Genomic DNA, 23,063 nt, shown 5'->3' on the forward strand with positions numbered 1-23,063 from the left:
ATTCTTTGGCTAGAGGAAGGTGAAGGCAAAGAAAACTGATTGAACAAAAGAGATCTATTCAAGTGTTTGGGTTGGCCAGTGAACTTATCTCCTGTCCATACCACATAACAATTGCCTGTGTTTGTTCAATTCTGTAAAATACAGAAGTGAGTTTTGTAGGCAAGAACACACTTTATCTAAGTAAATTTTATCAATAATTTGCTATCTTCATTTCTGAAAAAAATAAAATAAAATAAAATAAAATAAAATAAAATAAAATAAAATAAAATAAATAAAATAAAATAAAATAAAATAAAATAAAATAAAATAAAATAAAATAATAAAATAAAATGAGGATATAAGAAACACTGCCTATCTTTGTGGCATGGATTTTTGACCATATGCTTATAGAGGTAATTGGGGCTTCTCTGCTCTTGTGCAGTAGAAGTTTCCAGGAATGTCACTGCATTTAGTTGTGTCTTGTATGTATTCTCATAGCATAGCTTTTACAGTTGCTTTCTGGATGTTGGTTTTTTTTTTTTTTTCTCAAAGAATATGTTACATTGGCAACTACAGCTCAGCTGCAGACCTCACAACCTTGAATTTAGTTCCACTTTCATTTTAAATATTATAAGACCAATTCCCTGTGACTGCTTATAACAAAATGGGATTAATCTCCTACCATTCCTTTTGTATGTGTTGCTGTTAAGCTGTTCCTAGCTAAAAACTTCACCAGTGAACAAATTGACTTCCTGTACTGGTCTGCATGCTGAAGGGTTTCTGTGTGTGGGAGCCTTCCTCTGGTTCAGGTGTGGCTTTTGTCCATTTTCCCCTTCCCCTGTCCTGCTACCTGCTCAAAAACTGGGCACAAGCATGAGGTTACTGCCAGTGCTTTGCCTGGAACCCATCCCATCCTTCCAGAGAGCTGATGCTGTTGCCTTTGCCCATTATGAGACCCAAAGCACTCCCTGGCACTGGGATGGATAGAAGATGCAAAGAAGAGCTGTTGGCAGTTAACATCCTTCCCATATATCTAGGTGTGCCTAAGTTGTTCAGAAATACAAAGAAGAGAGCTCCCTAAAAATGCCAACAAAATGTCAGAGAAATTTATGCCTGCATGGATAACTCATCTCATGGATAACTTGGCTGATCTGGAAATGGAGAACCTGGGTATCCAAGTGTGGCATGTTCCATCCTGCCATGGATGAGAAAATACTGCAGTTCACCTGGTACTCTAATATAGGTCATGCGTGTTGCAGCAGAGCTGCTGAGCAGACATGAGATGAACAGGTCTGGGGATGGTCCTGAGAGAAAAATAAAATAAAAAAATAGCAGCTCGCTTTGTTTCTGCTTCCCTCTGTCTTCCACTTTTTTCATTCTCAACCTCCATCTCTCACATATCCCCATTCCCCTTCCTCAAAATCCAGTGCAGTACAAAACAAATGCCACTGCAGATAAAAATGTGCTGGCTCTGCTTTCTATCAGCCCCTACTCACTTCAGAGTGAAGTATGTTCACATATAGAGTTCAGATACTTATAACAGACACAGAGTTCAGGGTTTTTAGTCTGTCAGAATGTAGCTCTTGGAAATGGTGCACTGTTCTGATTCCTGTCCTTCCCCATTTATATACTGGATGTATGTACAGCTACTGGAGGGCTGGAAGGAGGTGATACGCTGGCTCAATTTAGCTTGGCTCTATGCAAGACTAGGTTTTAAGACAAAGAATCCTTGGAGCAAGCCATATCTGTCACTGTTCTTGTGTGAGTGTCTGTTCATGTGGGGCCAAGCTTCTTATTTTATTTTTAATTATTTTTAGTTTGAGATTTTGGAAGGATTTTAAGTGTGGCCAATCTTGTATCAGAACAGAATCTGAATGGTGCTAGTGCAGAGCTCTGAAAGCCTGGGGACTCACAAAGGAAGATCTCATTTACTGGTAGCCATCCAGGAGTTTGCCTTATTGTTCAGTCAGGTGATATTGTAGTCACGAAGGGGCATAGCACAGGGCCCTTTACTATGCATGTGTTTCAGTGACTGAATACTGTGAATTCAGTGCAGCTGAACGTGGGGCTCTCATGGCAGTGAGTGAAACTATTTTTCCCCTGGTTGTTTTTCCTCCATTGCTCAGAAGAGGCTGGAAAAATGGTCCCATAATGTTACGATCCTCCTCGGTGCTCAGAGTTGTGAGGATGTGGGAACAGTGCCGTGGGTCAGTCTGTCAACAGGTCTTATCTGCGCTGTGCACAGCTACTTCTCCCAGGCTGGAGCAGAAGTGCAAGCCAATGCTGATAAATGTGGAAAAAACCAGAAGTTAACATCAAGTGTCCTCTTTCATTTCAGCTTCTCTCCAGGTTGCCATGCACCAAATTGTCTGTTTATTTGCCCTCAGAGCACTTAGTGATTACACACTACTTTTTTGGCCCCATTTGGAGACAGAGAGTGGGTGTGTTTGTTCTGGTAGCTTTAGGGTAAAAAATAGCAGAAGAGGTACAGTCTCCTCTGTTGTTGGGAGGAAGGTGAATGCTAATTCTGTTATTACAAGAGGCTCCGTTCTGGGGTTTGCTGTCTCCATGCATGGACATGCACAATTAAGGGGAAGAACAGGGAAAGGAGTAAAGGCAAACTCAGAAGTACTGAATGTGTTTAAATGTTTAATCTTATTTTTTTCAGGACAGTCTTCTTCATTTCACAGAGGATGTAGTCAGTTGCGTTTTCAAGGGTAATTCATCCATAAAGAGGAGCCCATCTACAGAGTGACAGCTGGTAGTCATTTCTGAGCACACCACACTGTTTTTCAAGTCATTACATTTTTGGGGTGGAAGGGAAAGTGGTTGTGAGCATGGTGTTTAAAACTCTCAGAATTGTACTGGCAGCAAGAGAATAATCTTCTGGCATGAAGGTAATAGCAGATGTGACACCCAGTAACGTGGCCATGATGGAACAATTTCCTTTAAAAATGTAAGACCATAATATTTCCAGATCCTGTTGGAACCAGCATCTAGGTGAGCAGCAAAGAGGAAAGCTTAATTTTCATTCTTGGCTGGAGCAGCTCTAAGTATCTGGTAGCAGTTTCCTCACTCCTTACCTCATGCCTTATTCCCGTAGGAAGACTTGGAAAGCATGCAGTGGGAAAGGTGTTTATAATTCACTGCTCAGCCCCACACGAATATCCACAGATTAGCAGAAGCCATAAAATCAGGGGCGCGGTCATTTTCTTCTCTCGTCTCCTGCCTTCTGTTAGCCAAGCTTGAGTCTTTCCAATTCTGTCAGTTGAGATCATATCATTTTTTCTACTGGCTGTCCACTTTCCCAGAAGCCAAAAGAGCAAGACAAGAAAATGGGAAAAATAGTGCTTCTCCCTAGATTTCCTCACAAGGTTGAATCAGGCCCCGGTCTCCTGGCAAGTTTTCAGCTGGTATTACAGCTCACTGCCCCTCTCCCTCCAGCTGACTGCTGTGTGTGCCCTGAGGACTGACATAGCTTCCCCCACATTCTCTGATCTTATCTGCAGAATGGAGAGTATTTTCTCTTGTTGAGTTGGGTTGTTATGGGTTGTTTTGCTTTTTCTTGCTAAGACAGGACAGTACCTGAGAGGATTAGATTAAGTAGCATCACTAATGGCATATTTGTTTCTCTATTTTCTCTGTTTCTCTATTTTCTCCTTTATAAACAGATTTTAGGCACAATACTCAATGACACTGAAAGCAATTTCTGAATGCTGGGGGAACAAACACACCATTAGCAAAGGCTGGGGAAGAAGGGTGGAGAAAAGTAGCTGTTACCATAGCCAGAATAGGCCACAGGACACAGCTGACAGTTTCTATGGAAGAAACAGGACAGAACACAGATAAGCTTCCATATTCATCAAGAAACTAAGAGGAAGAGATCCTGAATTCACAATAAAATTTGGGAGGATTGCATCATTTTCCATTGGCTTAAACCATATTTTGTTTAAGCAAGACTGGATTGGAGAGAAAAAAAATATGTCTTAGAGACGCGCTTTGATTCTTTTCTCCATGACCACTTTGCAAGATCTTGTACATTTTTCCTACCTAGGAGGAAGATAAATCTTCAGGAGTGCCCTAACAGGTACAGGATTATCAAAATGACTGGCTATTGTAGTGTGGCTCTGACTGTAGGGAGTTCCTACATATCTGCACTTGTCTGGATGTACATGGTACCCATCAAAATAAACCTCTTAGCCCTGCTTCAGGGTGCATGGGATCTTCCACGGATACAAAGTTCATTCCAGTGAAATCACTCAAACTACTGATGTACCTCAAGTTATGCATACTCTTAAACACTTAACTGAATAAGGGCCAGACTACATGTAAGAATAATACACTGCTCTCATCTTTTGGCACAGAAAATCTGTTGCAGGAGAAAAAGAAAAAAGAATAATAATAAAGAAACCTGAAGAATTTTCCTACATTTTTGGAAAGCAAAGAGGAAAGCTTCTTCCCTGCTCCCCCCCTACCCTCCCCAATGTAATACTACATCATTAGAGGAAATTTGTATCCATATGCAAATACAAGAGAAGTAGCTGGAGGGCAGCAACATGCCTGCTTAGCACAGTCATATCTCTCAGAGAAATTCTGTGGTAAGGAGGTGATTATCCAGGTGCAGAGCAAATTATAAACAAAGATAACAATTCTACAATTCTTGCTCTGGTGCTACAAATATCAGATTTCATGTTGTGTCATAAATCAGTGAAAAGAAGTTCAGTAGCAAAGCATTCCTGCTTTTTCAACAGTCGTTGAGAGGTCTTGTGTTTCATATGGAAGAGGTAAGGAGACATGGTTAGGGACTTGTTTTGGTTTTATTTTGAGGTGAGACTTGACAAGCCCAACCTAAGTAATCTTGTATAGTTTTATATGCCCAGTGGTGCACGTGAGACATGACGTTCTAAGGATCTTGGTCAGTAAAATCACCTGAGCTGAGTTTGTGCTGAGGATGCTTTCAGACTGTGAGCTTCATACATCTTCAGCCCCATCTTTCTGGGGAAGGATCTCATTTTCATTTGTTACCTACTCTATGAATCATCTGGAGAGCTTTTATGCTTTAGATACTTAATGCTCTTCCTGCATCCCATAATACTTCTAAGCAACTTCCACCCCTTCCAACTCTTTTGGGTTTTGTACCAAAATTGTAGGGTTTTTTTCTACTTGTGGTTTCTCAGCTTTTGTGATGCTACTTGCTTGGTGATCTACCAGTGGGATGACCTAGAGAGTGACTGTACATTTTTATTTCAGTCTTGAGCTGTCTGTGAAAGAAGCACTAGCTTCTTGCTTTTATAATGTCTGAAGATGAAGGAATGGAGATTTTGTTTTCTTAAAAACTTTTTCTTCACTTCTTTTCACCTTCACTGGTTGAACATTGCCTCTGTTTCTCTCTTGACTAAAGATGAACAACAGGGAGCTTAGCAGACAGAGAGGGAATGGGTTCTGTTCAGTGGCTCCCGTAATCCTCCAGGTTTTTATCGTGGAGTAGTTTATGTATTTATTAGGGAAAGTCTTTGCTTCAGAGTAGTCTCCATTATTGAAGTGGCAGCTCCTGTTCATGTTAACATATGTCAGACACATCATCATAAATGATAAAGTGGTGCAGAGCTTTCTCTGAAGTTTAGGTTGCCCATTTTAAGCTGGCACCACAGAGGTGTCTGAAGCAGCTACTCTGCTATGACATGGCACAGCTGCTCCTTTGAGATTCCTCTTTTACCTGCTAATTCTCCAGTTCTCCAGCTCAAATACAGACCCCTCATGGAAGCCCTTAATACATCACATTGTTTTCTCAATTTCTTGTTTGCTGTTGTTTTTCTTCTTCACTTTCCCAAACAAGTCAGCCTCAAATCCCTCAAATCCCGATGAATACATTGATTTGATGACATGACTGACCAGTGAAGTCACTAATGATGTCACTGATACAATACAGATATGTAAACACATAAAGTATGTTTCTCTGGCAAATATAAAGACTTACCCAGAGGAATATGCTATGCTGACACTACAAAAGGGTGGAGCACTTAAAGAAGCACTGAACCTGAACAACCCAGCGATAAGGCAGTAGAGTTAATGTGCATTTTGTTTTGCTTGCACTGAGCTTATTGAATTTGTTGTCTGTTTTGTTCATCCATCCTGGAGAGAGAGTTGAAAATGCATAGTCCTTTGGGATACATGATCATGAAAGAACTGAACCAAGGAAGGATGAGGTGTGATACACCAGGCTGGAGGGTTCATCTCAAGTAAGAGTGGTAATAAAGGAGCATCCAGAATGGAGAGCGAGAGAGGGAAGGAGGCAAAAGTGAAGGCAGAGAGAAATGGGAATTACGTTACAACACTGAGCAGGGGGTGGTCATCCTTACTTTTCTTGCTCAGACTCTTAGTCCATCTTTGGTTGTCATTTGTGTTCAGAGGCTAGGCATGTTAGCCACCTCCCCATACTGGTTTTCTCTTCTTATCACTTTTCTGACCATCTCCTCCCCATTTGAAGTTTCCTTTCCTATTTCAGCTGTCTGACCAGGGTTAAACCAAGCAACACAAGAGCCCCTCTGCTGGTCTACAGCCCACAGGTTCTCCTACTGGTCCAGTGGTTTCCCACCATGCATTAGTGCTGCTAATTCATCCAATTTACAGTTAGAAGCTTTCCCATACCCAAACTAAATTATAGCATGGTATTTTCAGACTGTTTTCCCAATATGAACAGTAATCCTGGAGTGTGGACAGCCTTTTCCAGCATGATGTTACAGCATGATGTGCTTCCTTCCATCCGTATGTGATAGGAACACGAACAAGCACTGGGACATGTCCTTCCTGGCAAGTGACATGGACACAGAGTGATGCAGGAGTAGATTTCTGACAAGACTTTCAGCATGCTTTTCTCTGCGATTCAGGCTGTTGATTATTTGTTCTGCTCACCCAGTCCCTGCATGCCATAGCCCTGCACCCTACTGAGGGACCAGGCACATCACTGTGCACCCCGATTCCCTTTTCACATGGTTATCTTTCTCCTTGGAGGAGAGAGCAGACAGAGGGCCACTCAGATCCCACTAACAGTGGTATGAGCTGCACCACAGACTGTTTATTCAGGTGGTGTCGAATTATTATTATCAGACTTCACACTCCAACAGAACGTTTCTATGCTTTGAATTAAAGGAGCGATGACACGACAGATTAGCTTTTTCCTACTTCTCCCCTTGTGTTCACCTATGCTCTTTTCTGTAACGCCTATCTCATAACAATAATAATAATAGCAGAAAGCAAAGGAAATCCAAAGCCCATACAGGAAACTGCTCAGAAGTAGCATTTGTGACTTGGTGTTATTTCTTATGTCCTGCTCGCCAAAAGCAACAGGAGCCTGCCTCAGGGATGTGAAACTATCTCGGATTTAATAGAAATGAGCATTTTTCATGACTCCTCCTCCCTTTTCTTCACATGTAGTTTTGAAGAACAGCCAGCTCATAAAATCTATCCTTTAAATCCCACTCTGAGGGAGTAAAATGCAACAGCTTTAGTTTTGCACAGAAGGGCAAAGGGGTGCCTTGGAAACCATTGATGATGAGTTGAATTGCTTCTCAGGAAGATTTGTCATGAGTGCAAACCCACATAAGCAGGCTGGGTGCCTTCTGGTTGTTTCCCAGCTAACGTGTATTTATGTATGTATATGTGTCTGTCTGTCATCACTTTTTTTGTTCAGGTTTGAAAGTTCCCAGTACTCACAGTGGCAGCCGCTGAGTATGAAGCATGTAGAAAACCACTAAGTTTCAGTTCGGTGTAATTTTTGCTTACTTCATCTGGGGCTTGTACATATAAAAGAGTACATTTAGTCCACGTTACAGCAAATATGGCCTTGGGTTGGCAGAGATCACAGAAGCACAAACCATTGGAGACGGTCATTGTGCTTTTGATGTGCTTGCTTGGTTTTGAGGCTGAGAGTATGAGTGGCATGTGGATCACTACCTGTCCTCTTCACAGACACTCTGGAATGTTTCATGAAGGTCATCGAAGTCAGAATTCTTGCCAACAAATTGATTGCATCAGTTTTGTCAGTACCAGTCATTAATGGATGAGAAATTTGCCATGGGCGTTACGTGTGGTATAAGTTATTCCATGCTTCTAGAGAAGTTTGTAATGTTTTATTGTCCTTCAAATAAAACACTGACTCTCATTTAATCACCTGGCTCCAGGAACTGCTGCTTTTAGAAAATTGTCAGAGTTCAAGTAGGTAAGTGTTTGCACTTGCAGTATGCATATTTAACAGCTAAAGCCCCGAGTGTTTGGCACCTGCATGTCCATTCATCATCATACACACAGCCAAACTAGCTGTTTGATACCAAATTAAGTGTGTCATCAAATCAAATTAAATCTCGAGGATACACATGGGCAGAGTCCTAATCCTGGCCTTTTTCATTTTACTACATTTAAGTGCAAAACAGCTGAGTGTGTTTATTTTCAATGAGCTTTATTTAGACCCCATTTCCTCTGGCATGGTGATTATCAAAGATTTCTTCTAAATGTTTAGACATCTGGAGATGCGAGAGAGCTATTAGAAATCGCATCCCCTAGTGTCTAAAAAAAATAGAAGCTAAATAAAAAAATACCCCAATGCATTATGTATTGCACAGACCAATCTTGTGAATGCTTAAAGTTTGATTTTTTTTTAAATATAAAATATCTTTCTAAAAAGTATTTAACAGAGCTCTCTGTCTGTTGCATTCAGATGATTAGTGAAACTAACTTGACTTTAGAAATGGATTAGTTTTGTGGACTGAATTTATCTTAAGAGAAAGAAACAGTAGACCTAACATGATTTATTAACATGGTGGTCATCCTTTATCTAGAAAGAGGAGCAGTTGGCAAACAGTAAAAATGTGAGGTTTGCCCTTTGTCATTTATCTTTAAAATCACATTATTCCGAATAGTTTCATTTCCCCTGCTCTCCTCTTCATGCCAGTCTGAGGACAGTTGCCACTCTTTAGACCCAGGAACACACCATGACGTTCTGAACATTGTGTGTGGGCTCAAACTGCAGAAGCATTTGTGCAGATCTCTGTCAGCTCCCATCATGTGAGAGTGCATCTGAAAGCAGAGAAGCTGTCTCATGTGCCTCAAGGACCTGATAGCATGAGGGATCAGTGCAGTGCTCCCAGATCAGCTAGTTTTTCTAAGATCTCATCTTGCACTGGTGGCCAGACAAAATGTGGGAGTCACCTTCAGTGACATACAGAATGAGCTTCAACTCAATATTCAGGAGGATACAAAGGTTAAGTGCTTATACTCTTAGTTACAGATGCGTAAAACACTTTTTAAATAACTGTGTATGTGGTGTTCAGCTTGATTGTAGACATAATCTGTTTCATCATACCACTTTTACAATGTGTAGACATTTTTGGGGAGCCGTAGTCAGGATAGGTTGATGTTTTTGCAGCCTGTGCTGGTTGGAACTGGAGAAGAACTTTTTTATTTTATTTTATTTTATTTTTTGTGAGCAAAGGATTGAGTAGATTTCTTTTCTGTTACAGTGATGATGCAAACCATAGGTACCTGTAGATGTGTGAGAGGGAGGAAGAGGTGGCTTTGTGTGAAATGTGTTTCATTCCTTTGGGGCTTCAAAAAGCAGATCTGAATCACCTGAGTTTGGCCCATTGCAGTTGGGCCTCCCCTAGCTTGGCCCTCTCCACTTCAGTAATGCTACCCTTGACAGTTCCTAATTACTCCTAAAATGTCTGTCTGAAACACAATCTCTGCTAATTCATTCTCAGAGATTTGGCTTCCTAGGCAAAGGAGAGCCTGCCTTTTGCTAACGTTAACATATTGTTCCCTTCTGCTAATGGAGACAATTCCTTGACCACTGTGTCTGCATGGCCAGCTCTTTGAGGAGCTGTGGGGCCATGTGGACAAGCAGAGCTCATTCTTCCTCTGAGCTTCTGTGTTTAGTTACTCATGCACAACATGAAGAAATGAGTTGGTAATGGGTGCCAGATGGAGATTTATGTTTAAACAAAGATATATTCTGGAGAATCAAACAACTGGGTGTCAGTTTGTACATTAAGCCCCAATTTAGCAATAGTGCTTACTTGCTGACCTAGAAGAAACAAGGCAGAAGGATCTTTGTGTAGTCCTAACCAAACGATCTTCTCTTGCCCCTGCTTCTGTGGAATGGAGTATGTATGGAGAGGGTATGTGTAGGAGTCTCACAGCTTATGGAGAGCCTCCCTTTCCATGGAATGTGACCAAAGTCATCTATGCCTCACTGTTGGCTGCCCTTGTCATGCTTCTGTATTCATTTCACCTTAGGATGCAAGAGAGAGTTTTGTGCACTCAATCCCACTGTTGGGTCTCTGTGGCAGAATATAGGTATGCATTAAACCAAACCCTTGGCGGCATGCAAGTGGTTGATATGCCTCCTGACGTAGAAAATAGCATGAGTTTGGTTACAGCTAAGTGTCATTCCTCTGTATTTCTGTAAATGAAGATGATGAAGAGAAGATCTGCTTTGTGCTACTGAGTACATGTCTGCTGAATACAAAAATGAAACTGTCACCATCTCCATAAGCCACAACTCTCTTGTGCCTACTGAGCATCTTGTTTGACTGCGTGTACTGACATGCCATAAGTTCAACACATTATATAAAGTAAAAAATCATCAAGAGAATGGTAAATTCCTAAGCTTTCTCTCTTTAAAGCAAAACAATAGCATTTAACCTTAACTCTTTCCATTTGGATTATGGTAAAATAAACCTCCTTGCATGTTATTCTCAAATAATATAACCTGTCAGCACATATATCAGTCAGCAAAGACAGAATATTATTTAAAAAGCCCTTTCTGTCAGTGGGAATTGAATGTGCTCATCACATTGTAAGAGTATGTCTTCTGCTTTCACATGTGGAAGATAGTTTTTGTCTCCTCAGATGCCAAAAAAGTGTCCTCCCTTTTATGAAGGCAAAGTCCAAAGGGGAGAAGAGTGACCCTCCCTGACATGCTAAAGCTTGCTCAGCCTCAAGAGGAGCAAACAGCACTGGATGGGAAGCTCCCAGCTCCTCCATGATCCCCTTCAGCAGAGCAGTTCCCTCCAGACTAACAGCAAACAGGGCATTCTGACCCTCCAGCAGTCTGTGTTTTATTTGTTTTTGTGCATATTGCCGTGCAATGAACATGTTTTTGCCATCGTGAATGTAACAGCATCCCATACTGATCTATTTCTTCTGCCTAACCTCCCCTCTTTGGTACTTTTTTGTGTTTGTGTCAGAGGAGAGATGAACAGGTCTTCTTGATGTCACTCACAACAGATGTTAACATCTGTCTTGACTGCGTTAAGCACAGGGATTTCTCTGTTTTGTCATGGATTGCCAAGAAATTGAAGGAAAGGGTGCTCCTGTGGGAGCTGCAGTCCCCAGGTAGCCGAGCTCTGCATCTGCATAATTCAGAGAAACACACAGGCATTCCTCTGAAATCAGCCCTCTCCAAGGGAAGGAAGAGGAAAATCCTACTCAGTCTGTATCCGTTAATTGCATGGGGTGAGCTATAAATAGAGGGTGGTGATAATTAACAATGTGCTATTGTGTGCCAGGGACAGGCAAAGCAGAGAAAATACTGCTGCAGTGTTGTTCATAGGATAATGTTCTTACAGTTGCCTTACTGAGTAAGCACGCCCCAGTAAATAGCACACTGCTAGTGTGTCACCTAGGTGTCAGCATCCCCTGGCTGAGACTGTTCTGATTATTAAGAAAAGGTGTGTGTGCTGTTTCCTTTGCTCTTTCTATCTGCTTGCATTTTGTCAAGGCAACGTGCCACAGTACCAAATGAAAAGTTCTGCAGTGTTTTGAGAAAGACAGTGGTACTAATGGTCTGCCCAGAAGCAGGAGGCCTTGTTTTCCCCTTTCCTCAACAGTGGAAGAATTTGCTTTCTCATGTGGCTTCTTGTCAGCTTTTTTTTTTTTTTTTTTTTTTTTTTTTTTTGCCTGAGTTATTTTCTCACTTAAGTAATTCTTCTGGATGATGAGCTAGAAATCCTATTTTTGGCATGGACTGGCATCCTGGTGAGCCCAGCATTTTCAACTGTGACACTGTTGCAAATCTTGCAGTATTTAATAGATTTCCTAATGCTTCAGCTGGTGTATTTATGGGATAAGGTGAGACTTTCAGCTTTCAATGCAGAAACGTGGCCTACGTATGTTGCCACTCATCACCATGCGGATGAGACAAAGACCCTGTGGTGCTTCATAATGCCAGATTTTCCAGCAACTGGGTTGGAATGTCAGTAGGACTGCCGTCTCTGCTTGCTGCTTCATTTGCCCTCTCCATTTCAGTCTCTCGAATGGGTGTTGACTTTGGGGGGCTGCCTAGTGCGATCACTTGCTTTGCTTGTCTTTAATCCATAGCAGCTGTTGGCAGTGAGCAGACTAGTTTTCCAGATACTCATCTGTCTGTGGGTCCAGATATCTACATGTGCTGCCCCAGTTGTCACCGTCCAGTGTCTTATCAAGACCCTTAGACATCAGCTAATTTCCTGCAGCCATGGTCCCGTTGCAGGGTCAGGAGAGGAACCTGGAACTGAACTTGAACCTGGTTTCTCGTGGTATTGCTTTTACAGCCAGTGGTAGTGCTTGTAAAAGCCCCAGACTTCCCTCAGCCATTTCCCGTCCTCTGGGAACCAGATAATCAAGTGCTGAGTTTGACACTTTCCTGAAGTGGGTGGTAATCCAAGTGAGATTTTGCATGACGCAGATAATAGGTTTGAGGGGTTGTTTCATAACTAATCTGCCTCACTTGCAGGAAACCCTTGTGATCTCAGGGCTGAAATGCTGGCTATGAGCAGTCCCATGCTCTTCCCAGCTTTCATATCAGCACTTTGTGGCAGAATGCACCAAAGTGGTCCCAGCCAAGGGAGGTCTGCCTGAAATAAAACGAGACGACTTTTCAGATCACTTATGAATTAGGATCATGTGAAAGGGGGTAAAGTAATAACAGGGTAGAATGACTTGTCAGCTCTGCAATTAACATCAATACATGCTATTCAGCTCTCTTTATAGACATACAAACACACTTCAAAGTGCCATCTCATTAGGAAAATCATGACTCCTATACATACAGCATAAAGACTGCAGGCTGTTGAATACCACTTACAATTATTTTTAGTTTACAAAAACAAAAGTCTTAATTATGTTTCCAATGACAACAGCACTGTTAGCAGACAGATGTTTTTCACTCAAAGAAATACAAATAAATAAATAAATAAATAAGGGATAAAAAGGATTGAAGATTGTTTGGGAGCCTTATCTGAAACAAAGGTACACTCAATTAAGTTGGCATGGAACTATCAGGCTCTCTACAGGTCAGGGTGACATTGTGGAGACTTTGTATAACTCTGCAAACTCCTTATCCCAACCATGTGCTGTCCGAAGTTGTTTCTCAGCATTACCTGGAATAACAGTCACAGAGTCGTCTGAAAGAGAAAAACCTTTTGCAGTATCTCAGGGTACATCTACAGCAGACAAATAACTTGGGGCCATGGCACAGGCCTGATGAGTTTCACCCCATCACCCATGGTGGTACCCTGTTGTGTCATCCAGGCACACATTACTCTGCTGGGCAACACCAGGCTGCAGTTCAGGTACTAGTGCAGCCCAGGAGCTGCTCCCAGCAACCCATATGGTCACATTGTGTTGTGATGGACAAAGGTTTAACAAAGGTATACTGCTACTTCATGGCAAGGAACTGGCACTGTGCACATTTTACTTATAAGAATATAAGTCTTAAAGCACTGGAAAAGACAAAGCAGTTCATTAGTCATGTGCATTAAACCAGAGAAGACTTCTCAGATGGACTGAGCTCTTTACCCTATATTTGCATTATTCCTATTGCAGCCATGGCATCTTGCTCTGGCACTGAACTGCTACACACTATTTTGGACCTCAGGGCAAAATTGTCTTGAGCGCCTGTCTGTAGTATTTATAGTCATCAGAAAATCCTAGAAAATGTCCACTGTGAACACAGAAGGAGATGTTGAGGTGATGGTGGGTACCTGTGCCTTCACATGCAGGACTTTTTCACCTAGCTTTTTCCAAATCTGCCCATAGTGCTAAGTGGATAATAGAGGGTCCAGAGCTACTACCTGTCTGCTGAGAAGCCAAAATGTGGCTGATGAGCCCCTAGGAGCATCCATGGTGTCAGGATGCTGGTGCTAAGCAGATAGCCCACAGGGCTGGCCTGCTGTAGAGAAGGACCTGGGTGTCCCGGTGGACAGTGGTGACCACGAGCCAGCAGTATGCTGCTGTGTCCAAGAATGCCAATGGTATCCTGGGGTGCATTAAAAAGAGTGTGGCCACTAATTCAAGGGATGCAGTTCTCCCCCTCTACTCTTCCCTAGCAAGGCAACATCTGGAATGCTGTGTTCAGTTCTGGGCTCCTCAGTTCAAGAAAGACAGGGAAATTCTGGAGAGAGCCCAGTGGATGGCCACAGGGATAATTAGGGGCCTGGAGCATCTCTTGTGTGAGGAAAGGCTGAGAGACCTGGGGCTGTTCAGCCTGGAGAAGAGCACGCTGACGGGGGATCTTGTAACAGTTTATAAATGTCTAAAATGTGGGAGTCAACTGGATGAAGGTGGACTCTTTGGTAGTGAGCAGTGATAGAACAAGGTACAGTGTGCACAAACTGCAACACAGAAAGTTCCATACTTACACAAGGAAGAACTTCTTTATTGTTAGGATCAATAGAGCCCCGGGACAGGCTGCCTACACAGGCTGTGAAGTCTCCTTCTCTGGAGGTATTCAGATGCTGTCTGGAGGCCTGCCTGCGTGACCTGCTTCAGGGAACTTGCTTTAGCAGAGGACTAGATGGACTAGATGATTCCCAGAGTTCCCTTCCAATCCCTACTGTTCTGTGATTCTGTGAATGCAACCTGTGCTTCATCCCCTCTCATTTTTCTCCACTGGCAGAGTGGTCACAGTTGCCACGTTTGAGGAACAGATATGCTGATTTACAGAGCAGGCAGCAAGCCAAGGACAGTTCCCCTACTGCCCCTCCCCATCTCAGCTGCTTTTGATCTCTTGGAAGATTAGGGACAGTCATGCCCTCCAGCTGTGCCCTCCAGCTGTGCTTTGGGAGCCAGCTCTGCTGCCGTGCTGCAAGGAGTCCCCCAGGGCAGGAGCACAGTTCCGAGCAGAGGTCATTGTGTGCCCCAGGCAGGGGGCCCTTGTCCACACAGGGCCCAAATGCACATGGCTGGGTGTGTGAGGCAGAACCCAGGTCTCATATTGCAAATGGATGAAGATCAGAGAATTTCCAGGGAAGGGAAGGATATGAAAGACTGACACTCATGCAGCCAGCTAGAGCAGACATGGATGTGGGTTGGGGCCTGGTGCTGGGGAAGGGATGAGGTTTGGTCCCGCACTGAGCAGCCTTCTGCTAGCTTTGATTTTCAGTAGATTCTGGCCTTAACGTGCAGACTGGCTTAGCAGAAATGTCCAGATGTCTGGACATTGCATCACTATGAGGAGGTGCCAGCCATAAAAACCCCCATTGTCATCTCGGTCCTCAGGACAACTTTTTTTCAATACTACACAGCACAAAGTGCTTGCTGACTGGGGAAGAAGAAGGAGAAAAAATAGGATTGGGCAAATCCAAGGGGAAAGAAAAAACATCTTGAAAAAGTAGAGCATGTCAGCTCTGTGCACTGACTTTGTTCCCTCTCAATGCTTTGGTTCAGGAGCACTTTCAAGTAGTTTCCTTGTCTCCACCGGCTCTTACTTGGCCAGAGTTGTGAACTAAGGCCACAAAGAGTAATTCTGTTTTGTTTTTGTAAGCTCATTGTGCTGCAGCCATTTTTTTTGTTCATACTCTGTAGTACTCTGAATTTTAAGATTTATCTCCCTACCATTATTACCATCATACGTGGTACTTCTCCCAGTCTTTTCACTTAAGCCATCTTCTAGCCGTAGCTTGTTAGACCATTTCCCAAATGTCTTCTATTTTGACAGTATCTTTCTAATGTGAAAATTGAAAGTACAGCAAGAGCATCCCTTTCTGCTTCATGCTATGATGTCTTTTAACACTAAGCCTCCTTTTTCATGCTGCTCTATCAAAATATTTACAACCCATCCTTTGCCATCATCAGACTGTATGTTTTTAAATTCAGCTTCAAAATTAAAGGCAGGGAAAATTATGATCATTTCCACATTAGTCACTCCATCCAGTTTCTTTGGAGTGATGAGTGAATCAACTCCCATTCTGACTTACTGTAGGGGTAAATATGTGTAATTTGAGCAAATTTGGGTTGCTTGATATAATTGTTTGCTGCTGTGCTGCAATGCAAAATGTGGGGATCTGCGAGGAAGTGCTTGCAGCAGGCGCATGCTTCTTGCCTTTGGTCCCTGCCAGTTTCTATTTTGCAATGCCAAGTTTATGACAGCCTGCCTTAGGATGTAAATGGGCTTAGGAAAAAGACCCATCAGGCAGTTTCCAGTGCACCATCTCTGCATCACGTATGCCTAGAGGACTGCGTGTTGCAGACCAGGTTTGCTTTGCTCTCCCCTGTGCTGTTTGCTGAGGTGTGGCTGAGTGAGGTCAGCTGCAAATGCCACATTCAGTACCGTGGAAGAAGGAATCCCCTCCTGCCTACGGGGCAGCAGCATGGGTGCTGGCTGCTCTTGGTGTAGCTATGGCTGTGTGACATGGTGGCACCCCCGAAATAAATGTTTCCACCATTGCTATGCCTGAGTCTGGTCAGAGCAGACCTAGGAGTGCAAAAATACCGAATCTTGGCATACTTGACAGCTTGTATGGCAACACAAAACTTGATGGAGAAGATGGGCCAAAAATGAAAATAAATTTCCCTTTGTGTTGCTATTCTGTCAGGTTGGTTCACTCCCTGTTCTGCCCTGGGGCAGCACTCCACTCCTCACCCATGCTGTAGGCAGAAAGGAGCCAAGTGTTTCTCTTGGCAGGGAATTCTGGGTTGTGCAGGACCCCACAGTGAGAGCAGTCCTAACCAGAACTCATCATTAGGTTATACAGAGAGGTGTCAAGTGTCCCATCTCTGGAGACATTCAAGGTCAGGCTGTTCAGGGCTCTGAGCACCCTGATGGAGCTGTAGGTATCCCTGTTCATTGCAAGGGAGTCGGACCAGGTGACTTTTAAAGGCCCCTTCCAACTCAGAGATGATCCTGGGATTCTATGATTGGCAGAGGGACTGACTTTGGCATGGGCAGTTGGCTTGGACTGAACTTCCCACTGATCACAAAGACTTCTGTGCAAGACCAGTGTGTACAGCAGCACCTGTGGGGACATTAAAAACTGAGCATGACTTTGTCATTTGCAGAAGCAACTGGCTCTTTGTGCAGCCAACAGCACAGAAGCTGTGGCTGCTGCCCTGCCTGCTTGTCTGCTTTCCCATAGGAAACATATTCCAGTGGGTCCGGATGCAATCAAACAAAGCAGCTGATTTTGTATTTGTGTTTCAGGTAGACCAAGAGGCTGAAACCATGCCAAAGTGTCAGCCCTGTCTTTTGTGAGAGGCTGCAAAAGAGATGAACTTTAAGGCATAGCTTTCATATCTGAGGGCTTTTCTAATGACTTCTTAACTAATTGACTTGACTTTGGCAGGGAGACAGCCAGCGGCTGAAAAAGGATTAAAACTGTTAGAAATGAACAGCTTTGAAGTGGCTGAAACCCTATTAAAATCTGGATGACAGATTTCTTTGAAATAGTATTTCTTAACCACTGCAACCTGGTACGGTGAGCTCTTCTGCAAAACTTAAAGGAGGAAAGGGAAAGTCTGTGCAGTGGAATGGACTCGGGTAGCTGCTGCCATTCAGTAATTTGAAAGTGTAGGATACCTTGTAAAACTCGTGTAACCCACCCATTTTGTTTCTTAGAGTGAATATTTTGTCTTAGGGGAATGCTTTCCTCTTATCATTCAGAGTTCCAAGATAGCAAGCACCATGGTGGAGCTAAATAGTGTATCTTTTCCCAGGGCCAAAAGAAGCTTGCTGAGAAACAATCTGCCATAGAAATTATTCCAGCTAGGGCTTTCTACAGGTAGCGCATGGAGATCCAGTCCTGTGAGGCTGAAAGTGAGACGGTGTTGGATGATAGGCATTTAAATAGGGGTGATGGATTTTTTCCAGAAGAATGTTTTTAACTAAGGATGTGCTCATTTTCTGATGTAAAACATTGTATGGGAGTGTGATCATATCTGCTGAATTTCTGTAAAGCATCTCCTTTCCCCCATGCTCCAATCTCCCGTCTGACAGGATCCCAAACTTTCCTGACAGATTTTCTCAGAAACCTTGAAGACTTTCTGCCAGCTTACCTGCCAGCAGCTTAAAAACTTGCCTGAAACACAGCATCAGCTTGGGAAGTGCAGAGGTTTTTTGGGTCCACAGCTGCTGGACAACCTCACTAGATAGAAGGAGGAAGGATGTAAGGAGGAAGATTTTTTTATAATAAGGGTAGTGAAGCACTGGCACAGATTGCTCAGAGAGGTGGTGGATGCCCCATCCCTGGAGACACTCAAGGTCAGGCTGGACAGGGCTGTGAGCACCCTGACTGAGCTGTAGGTGTCCTTGTTCATTGCAGGGGGTTGGACTAGATAGCCATTAAGGAACCCTTCCAACTCAAGCACTTCTATATCCTATATGATACTCTGTCCCAAGGAGATGCACCTTGTGGCTTCTAACCTCACAACCAGCTGGCTCCCTAGATTCCCCATCCTTGCAGAGAGGGACTTACTGTCAGACGCAGATCTCCACCCGGGTCTCCAAGGGCTTGAGGCTTTCTGCTTGGTTTGAGTGCCCCACCCTATTCATGGTCTGGGAAGTCCTGTGTCCACGGTACTGGTGAGGTTTACACCGTGCTGCTGCCAGAGAGCTGTGACATCCCAGGGTCCAAGCAGCTAGCTAGGCTGGTTATGGAAATCTGGAAAACACATTGTGTCCTAAGAATGAAATAATTTTGGGTTTTAGTCACTTGAAAATGTCTGTTATATGTCTTTTAGTCCCAAGCTAAAATGAAAAAGAAAAATGAAGCTTTTGTATGTCAGAAAGTGATCTGGAACATGTCTGGTTTCTCAGTCTGATCTGCTTTTAGCTCTGTGTTCAGCAAGTGGGTGCAGGAGCACAGCACTGAGTTTGTGAGTGGTTCTGCTGAGACAGGTCAGGGTATCCAGCAAGTTAACGCCAGGCTCATGCTGCACACTGCCCTGAAGTGTGCCTGTGGGAGTAAAGTGTGTTTCTACAGATCATCGAGTAGGTCAGAGTTTCCTCGGGGGCATTTCAAACAAAAGCCTGATGGCTAATGAAAGGCAAATTGTAGCAGTCTAATTTACATTGGCACTCAGCTGCAAACTTCTGACACTAAGTTCAAGGAGATCATGACTGGAAGTACTTTTAATCAATCCTAATTCCTCTGGTGTAGATCTGTAAGACGAACAACTTAATTCAGGACAAATGAGCTTAATAACCATATAATGTGAAAAGACATTATATAGCTATTCTCTATATAGCTATTTAGCTACTCATGTAAAAGCATTCTCATACCTACATAATGCACTAGACTGTTGTGTACAATCATAATTCCAGTCTATCAGAAAATGACAGTTACATTCTGTTTTGTGTGTGTACCTTAGTATATGCATATTTTACCATTTGTATGTCATTCTACATCATAGACATAGATTAAAACCTCTTCTTATTCTAGTGCAAAAGTAGAAATTGTTCCCATAAATAACACTGTTCTTGTGGTTTCTAATCTTCTTTCACAACTCAGTGTGCTGTCACTGTGAAAGGAGCTTGTGCAGAACTCTGGAAGCCTCTTTAGGCAGGAAGTCTTTTACACAGTAGGTAACTAATTTTGGAAAGAAAGAGAGAAAGTGAAGGAAAAAAAGAGAGGGAAGGAAGGAGAGAAGGGAAAGGGAAGGAGTGATAATCTTGAAAAAAGCAATATAGTTATGAATGTCTTGGCTGAAACTCAAAAACACCAAAATGTATTATAGTAGATAGAATCTCTTAAATTCCCCCATTGGTTCCATAGGTGGGCGAGACTGGTGCTGATCAAGTCACTCCCTGCAGTTCCCCTGCCATTAGCTAACTCATCTGCAGGATAGAAGGGGTTAGTGTAGCTTTCCTGGCAGTATCCTATAGTGGCTTCTAATCTTACTCTGAATCATCTAGGTAACATGGTAGTAAATTTTCTCTTATGTTCCTCTTGGCTTTGGTCATAGTGCTATGAGAAGAGAGTCCTCCTGAACACTGGCAAAGCCATTCCTGAGTGTTATCAGAACCCTCTGGTGCAAAAACAGAGCTGCTGCCTTCTTCAGTGAAGACAAGGAAATATTCTGTTCAAACAGACAAGGAAAACAAAGGGCTGCTGCAGCCCTATTCTTGTAAACCATTTCTCATGAAGAGGCTCCGTGCTGAAGCGTGCAGAATGTTTGTATCCATAAGGGATCCTGGCAGATTTGGCAGTGTTATGCAGGCTCCTGGTAATTACAGACACTTCACTCAATGTTCAGAACATTGTGCTAGCCCTCAGCCGTAGGAGTCTCCTTGATTTCAGGAAGTAAAACCCCATGAAAATGACTTCCAGGGTGTGCTCCAAGCATAAGGAGGGTCCATGCTTTTCTGTGATTAATTGCCTGTTTACAGTTTTGCTGAACAAAACCTGGCTTAACTTTGTGACATGAAATATGTCTAGTGAAGAGAAGCATCAAATTAATACCACCCAATTAAAACTTTAAAAGCAATAATCTTCAGTTAACAAACACCAGATGCTCTTGTCAGGGTTATATCACTGCTGTTATATTAATCACTTTTAAGCTCTGTTCATTTGAGCACTTACTTGGTACAGAGTACTACTGCAAGATTGTCTTTCTGAATATTATGCCAAAAATTATCACTTCCCTGATCCTGAAACTGTTAAAACATCAGATTAAAAAAGTGGGATTGACCAGGAAGCAAAGCATTCTTGGTTATTTTTTAAATACCAAGTGACCACTTAACCTATTAAACAGACCAATTGAGAGACTTTTTATTGCTTTAAAAAAATTATGGATGTTTGCTCCATAGCATGTTACTGCTTTGCAGAGAAAATTAAGTTATTAATTTGTTAAACCAGCACATGTGGTGCAACAAGTGTAGAACTGATCTGCCAACAGAGAGGTGGAGGAATTTTCCACCAAGAAATGTAGACCATAGCCAAGAGGAGTAAACTAAGAAACACAGTGAGTCAGAGATAGACTGTAGTCTTTCCACATCTAGGCATACATGGATTCAGTGTTGCTGCTTTACACTCTAGTATCTCCCTTTCCCTGAGCTTGAGTTGAGTATCAGGAAATATTCCTTCTCAGAAAGAGTGATGAGGCGCTAGCCAGGGAGGCGGTGGAGTCACCGTCCCTGGAGTTGTTCAAGAACCATGTGGATGTGGCACTGAGGGACATGGTTAGTGGGCATGGTGGTAGTGGGTGGATAGTTGGACTAGATGATCTAAGAAGTCTTCTCCAACCTTAAGGATTCTATTATTCAAAAGGTTCTGCCAGATGAAGAGACTTATTAGTTAATATCTGGGCTCATCCCACCTGACATAAGGTCCCAGAGGAGCAGTACTGTCACCTTGTTGTAAGACCTGAGCTGCTTTCAGAAAATGCCTCAACTCCAGCAGCAGGAGAGACTCCACAGGGCAGATGACTAACATTAGGTTAGATTAATGTGGCATGAAAGTCCAAAACATAATACTGGACCTTCAGTCAGTTACTGAATGTTTCTTCAGATTGCTCAGAGCAGTAGATATAAGCGGCTATAATTTCTTTCAGAGGCTGAAGATCTTTACAGCAGCCCAGTGTATGGGATCTGGTGTGAGGCAGTGAGGCTCTGAGTGCCCTATGCCCAATCACCACAACTTCTCAGGTCTCCTCACTGCTGTGATGAGAGCCTCTGTGGGAAAAAAAAAAAAGAAAAAAAAACAAAGGTTCTTTTTCTGCCTAACTCCAGTGTATTCAACATGGCCACATAAAAGAAAAAAAAGGAGTATATGTAAAGAGTGTATTTTATGTCCATAATAGATTGGGAGGATACAATATTAGTAGTTATTTTGCCTTGTAGCGAATCTTTACAATGGATACAGAATGGAACTACAGATATATGGATATTTAACCCTGTCGTGGGCAGGGGGTTGGAACTACATGGTCTTTAGCATCCCTTCCAAACTAAGCCGTTCTATGATTTTGTGATTCTATATACATATCTGTGTTTTGCTTTGTTATCTGTTTTTCTACTTCTCAGCTATCGCACTGGATAGTGCTGGTGGGGAAGTGGGTCAAGAGTGATTAGCTGGAGAGGAACCTTTAAAACATGGTATTATGTATATGGATATGAATGCCTTCAAAACCACAACTTGGGAGGGATAATCCTCATGAAAACAGGAGGGGTTTGAAAAGACAAAGTTCTCTGGGAAGCAGGAAATTATGTGGAAAAAATGAAGATTCAAGCCTGAGTGAGGATGAGTAATTGTTTCTGGGGTGCCGTTAAGAAATGAAATCTGCGGGATCTCTGTGGTCACGTTCTTGTTTTTCCTTATCTTCTGCCATGACAGCTTGACTGCACAAATCCAGAGTGGGTCTCTGCATGTGATGCCTCCTCATGGTTTTAGTTTGGGCTCCATGCCATTTCTAACAGTTTCACTTGACCACCCATCAGCCTGAAATCTTCTTCGGAGATGATAAATAACAGATTATCTCACCTCCTCAGGAAACTGTTGTAAGAACAACTAAAAAAAAATGCTGCGTTGGGAACAATAATGATTTAAAAATGTAAAAACAACTAGAGTGTGCTGGGTTCCTTTTCCTGTGTATTGTCTGAGTTCCTGCCCAGTGATCCTGCCCCACTGCACCATTGTGTAGGTAGGCCCTTTGCCCTGCTTTGTCCTGTTCCCTGCTGCCTCCACCTTGCTGAACTCATGCCAGTTTTAATGGAATTCATACATATGCAGACAAGGGCTTGGCAGAGGTGTGTGTGCAGGAGCTTTGTTGAATCTGTGGGAGTATTTGTGTATGTAGTTGTGTGCAAAAGAGAGAGGGGATGTTGAAACCTGGGAACT

At 42.8% G+C, this 23,063-nt stretch overlaps 1 protein-coding gene across 1 annotated transcript in view; it reads left to right on the forward strand.

Moving 5' to 3' along the window:
* Window positions 1-23,063, forward strand: part of NHS (NHS actin remodeling regulator) — a 242,730-nt gene that overhangs the window by 110,461 nt on the left and 109,206 nt on the right. The window lies entirely within an intron of this gene.

The sequence above is a fragment of the Cyrtonyx montezumae genome, unplaced genomic scaffold (genome assembly GCF_038088225.1).
Source record: "Cyrtonyx montezumae isolate F1298 unplaced genomic scaffold, pur_monq_1.0 scaffold_3, whole genome shotgun sequence".
Lineage (NCBI taxonomy): Eukaryota > Metazoa > Chordata > Aves > Galliformes > Odontophoridae > Cyrtonyx > Cyrtonyx montezumae.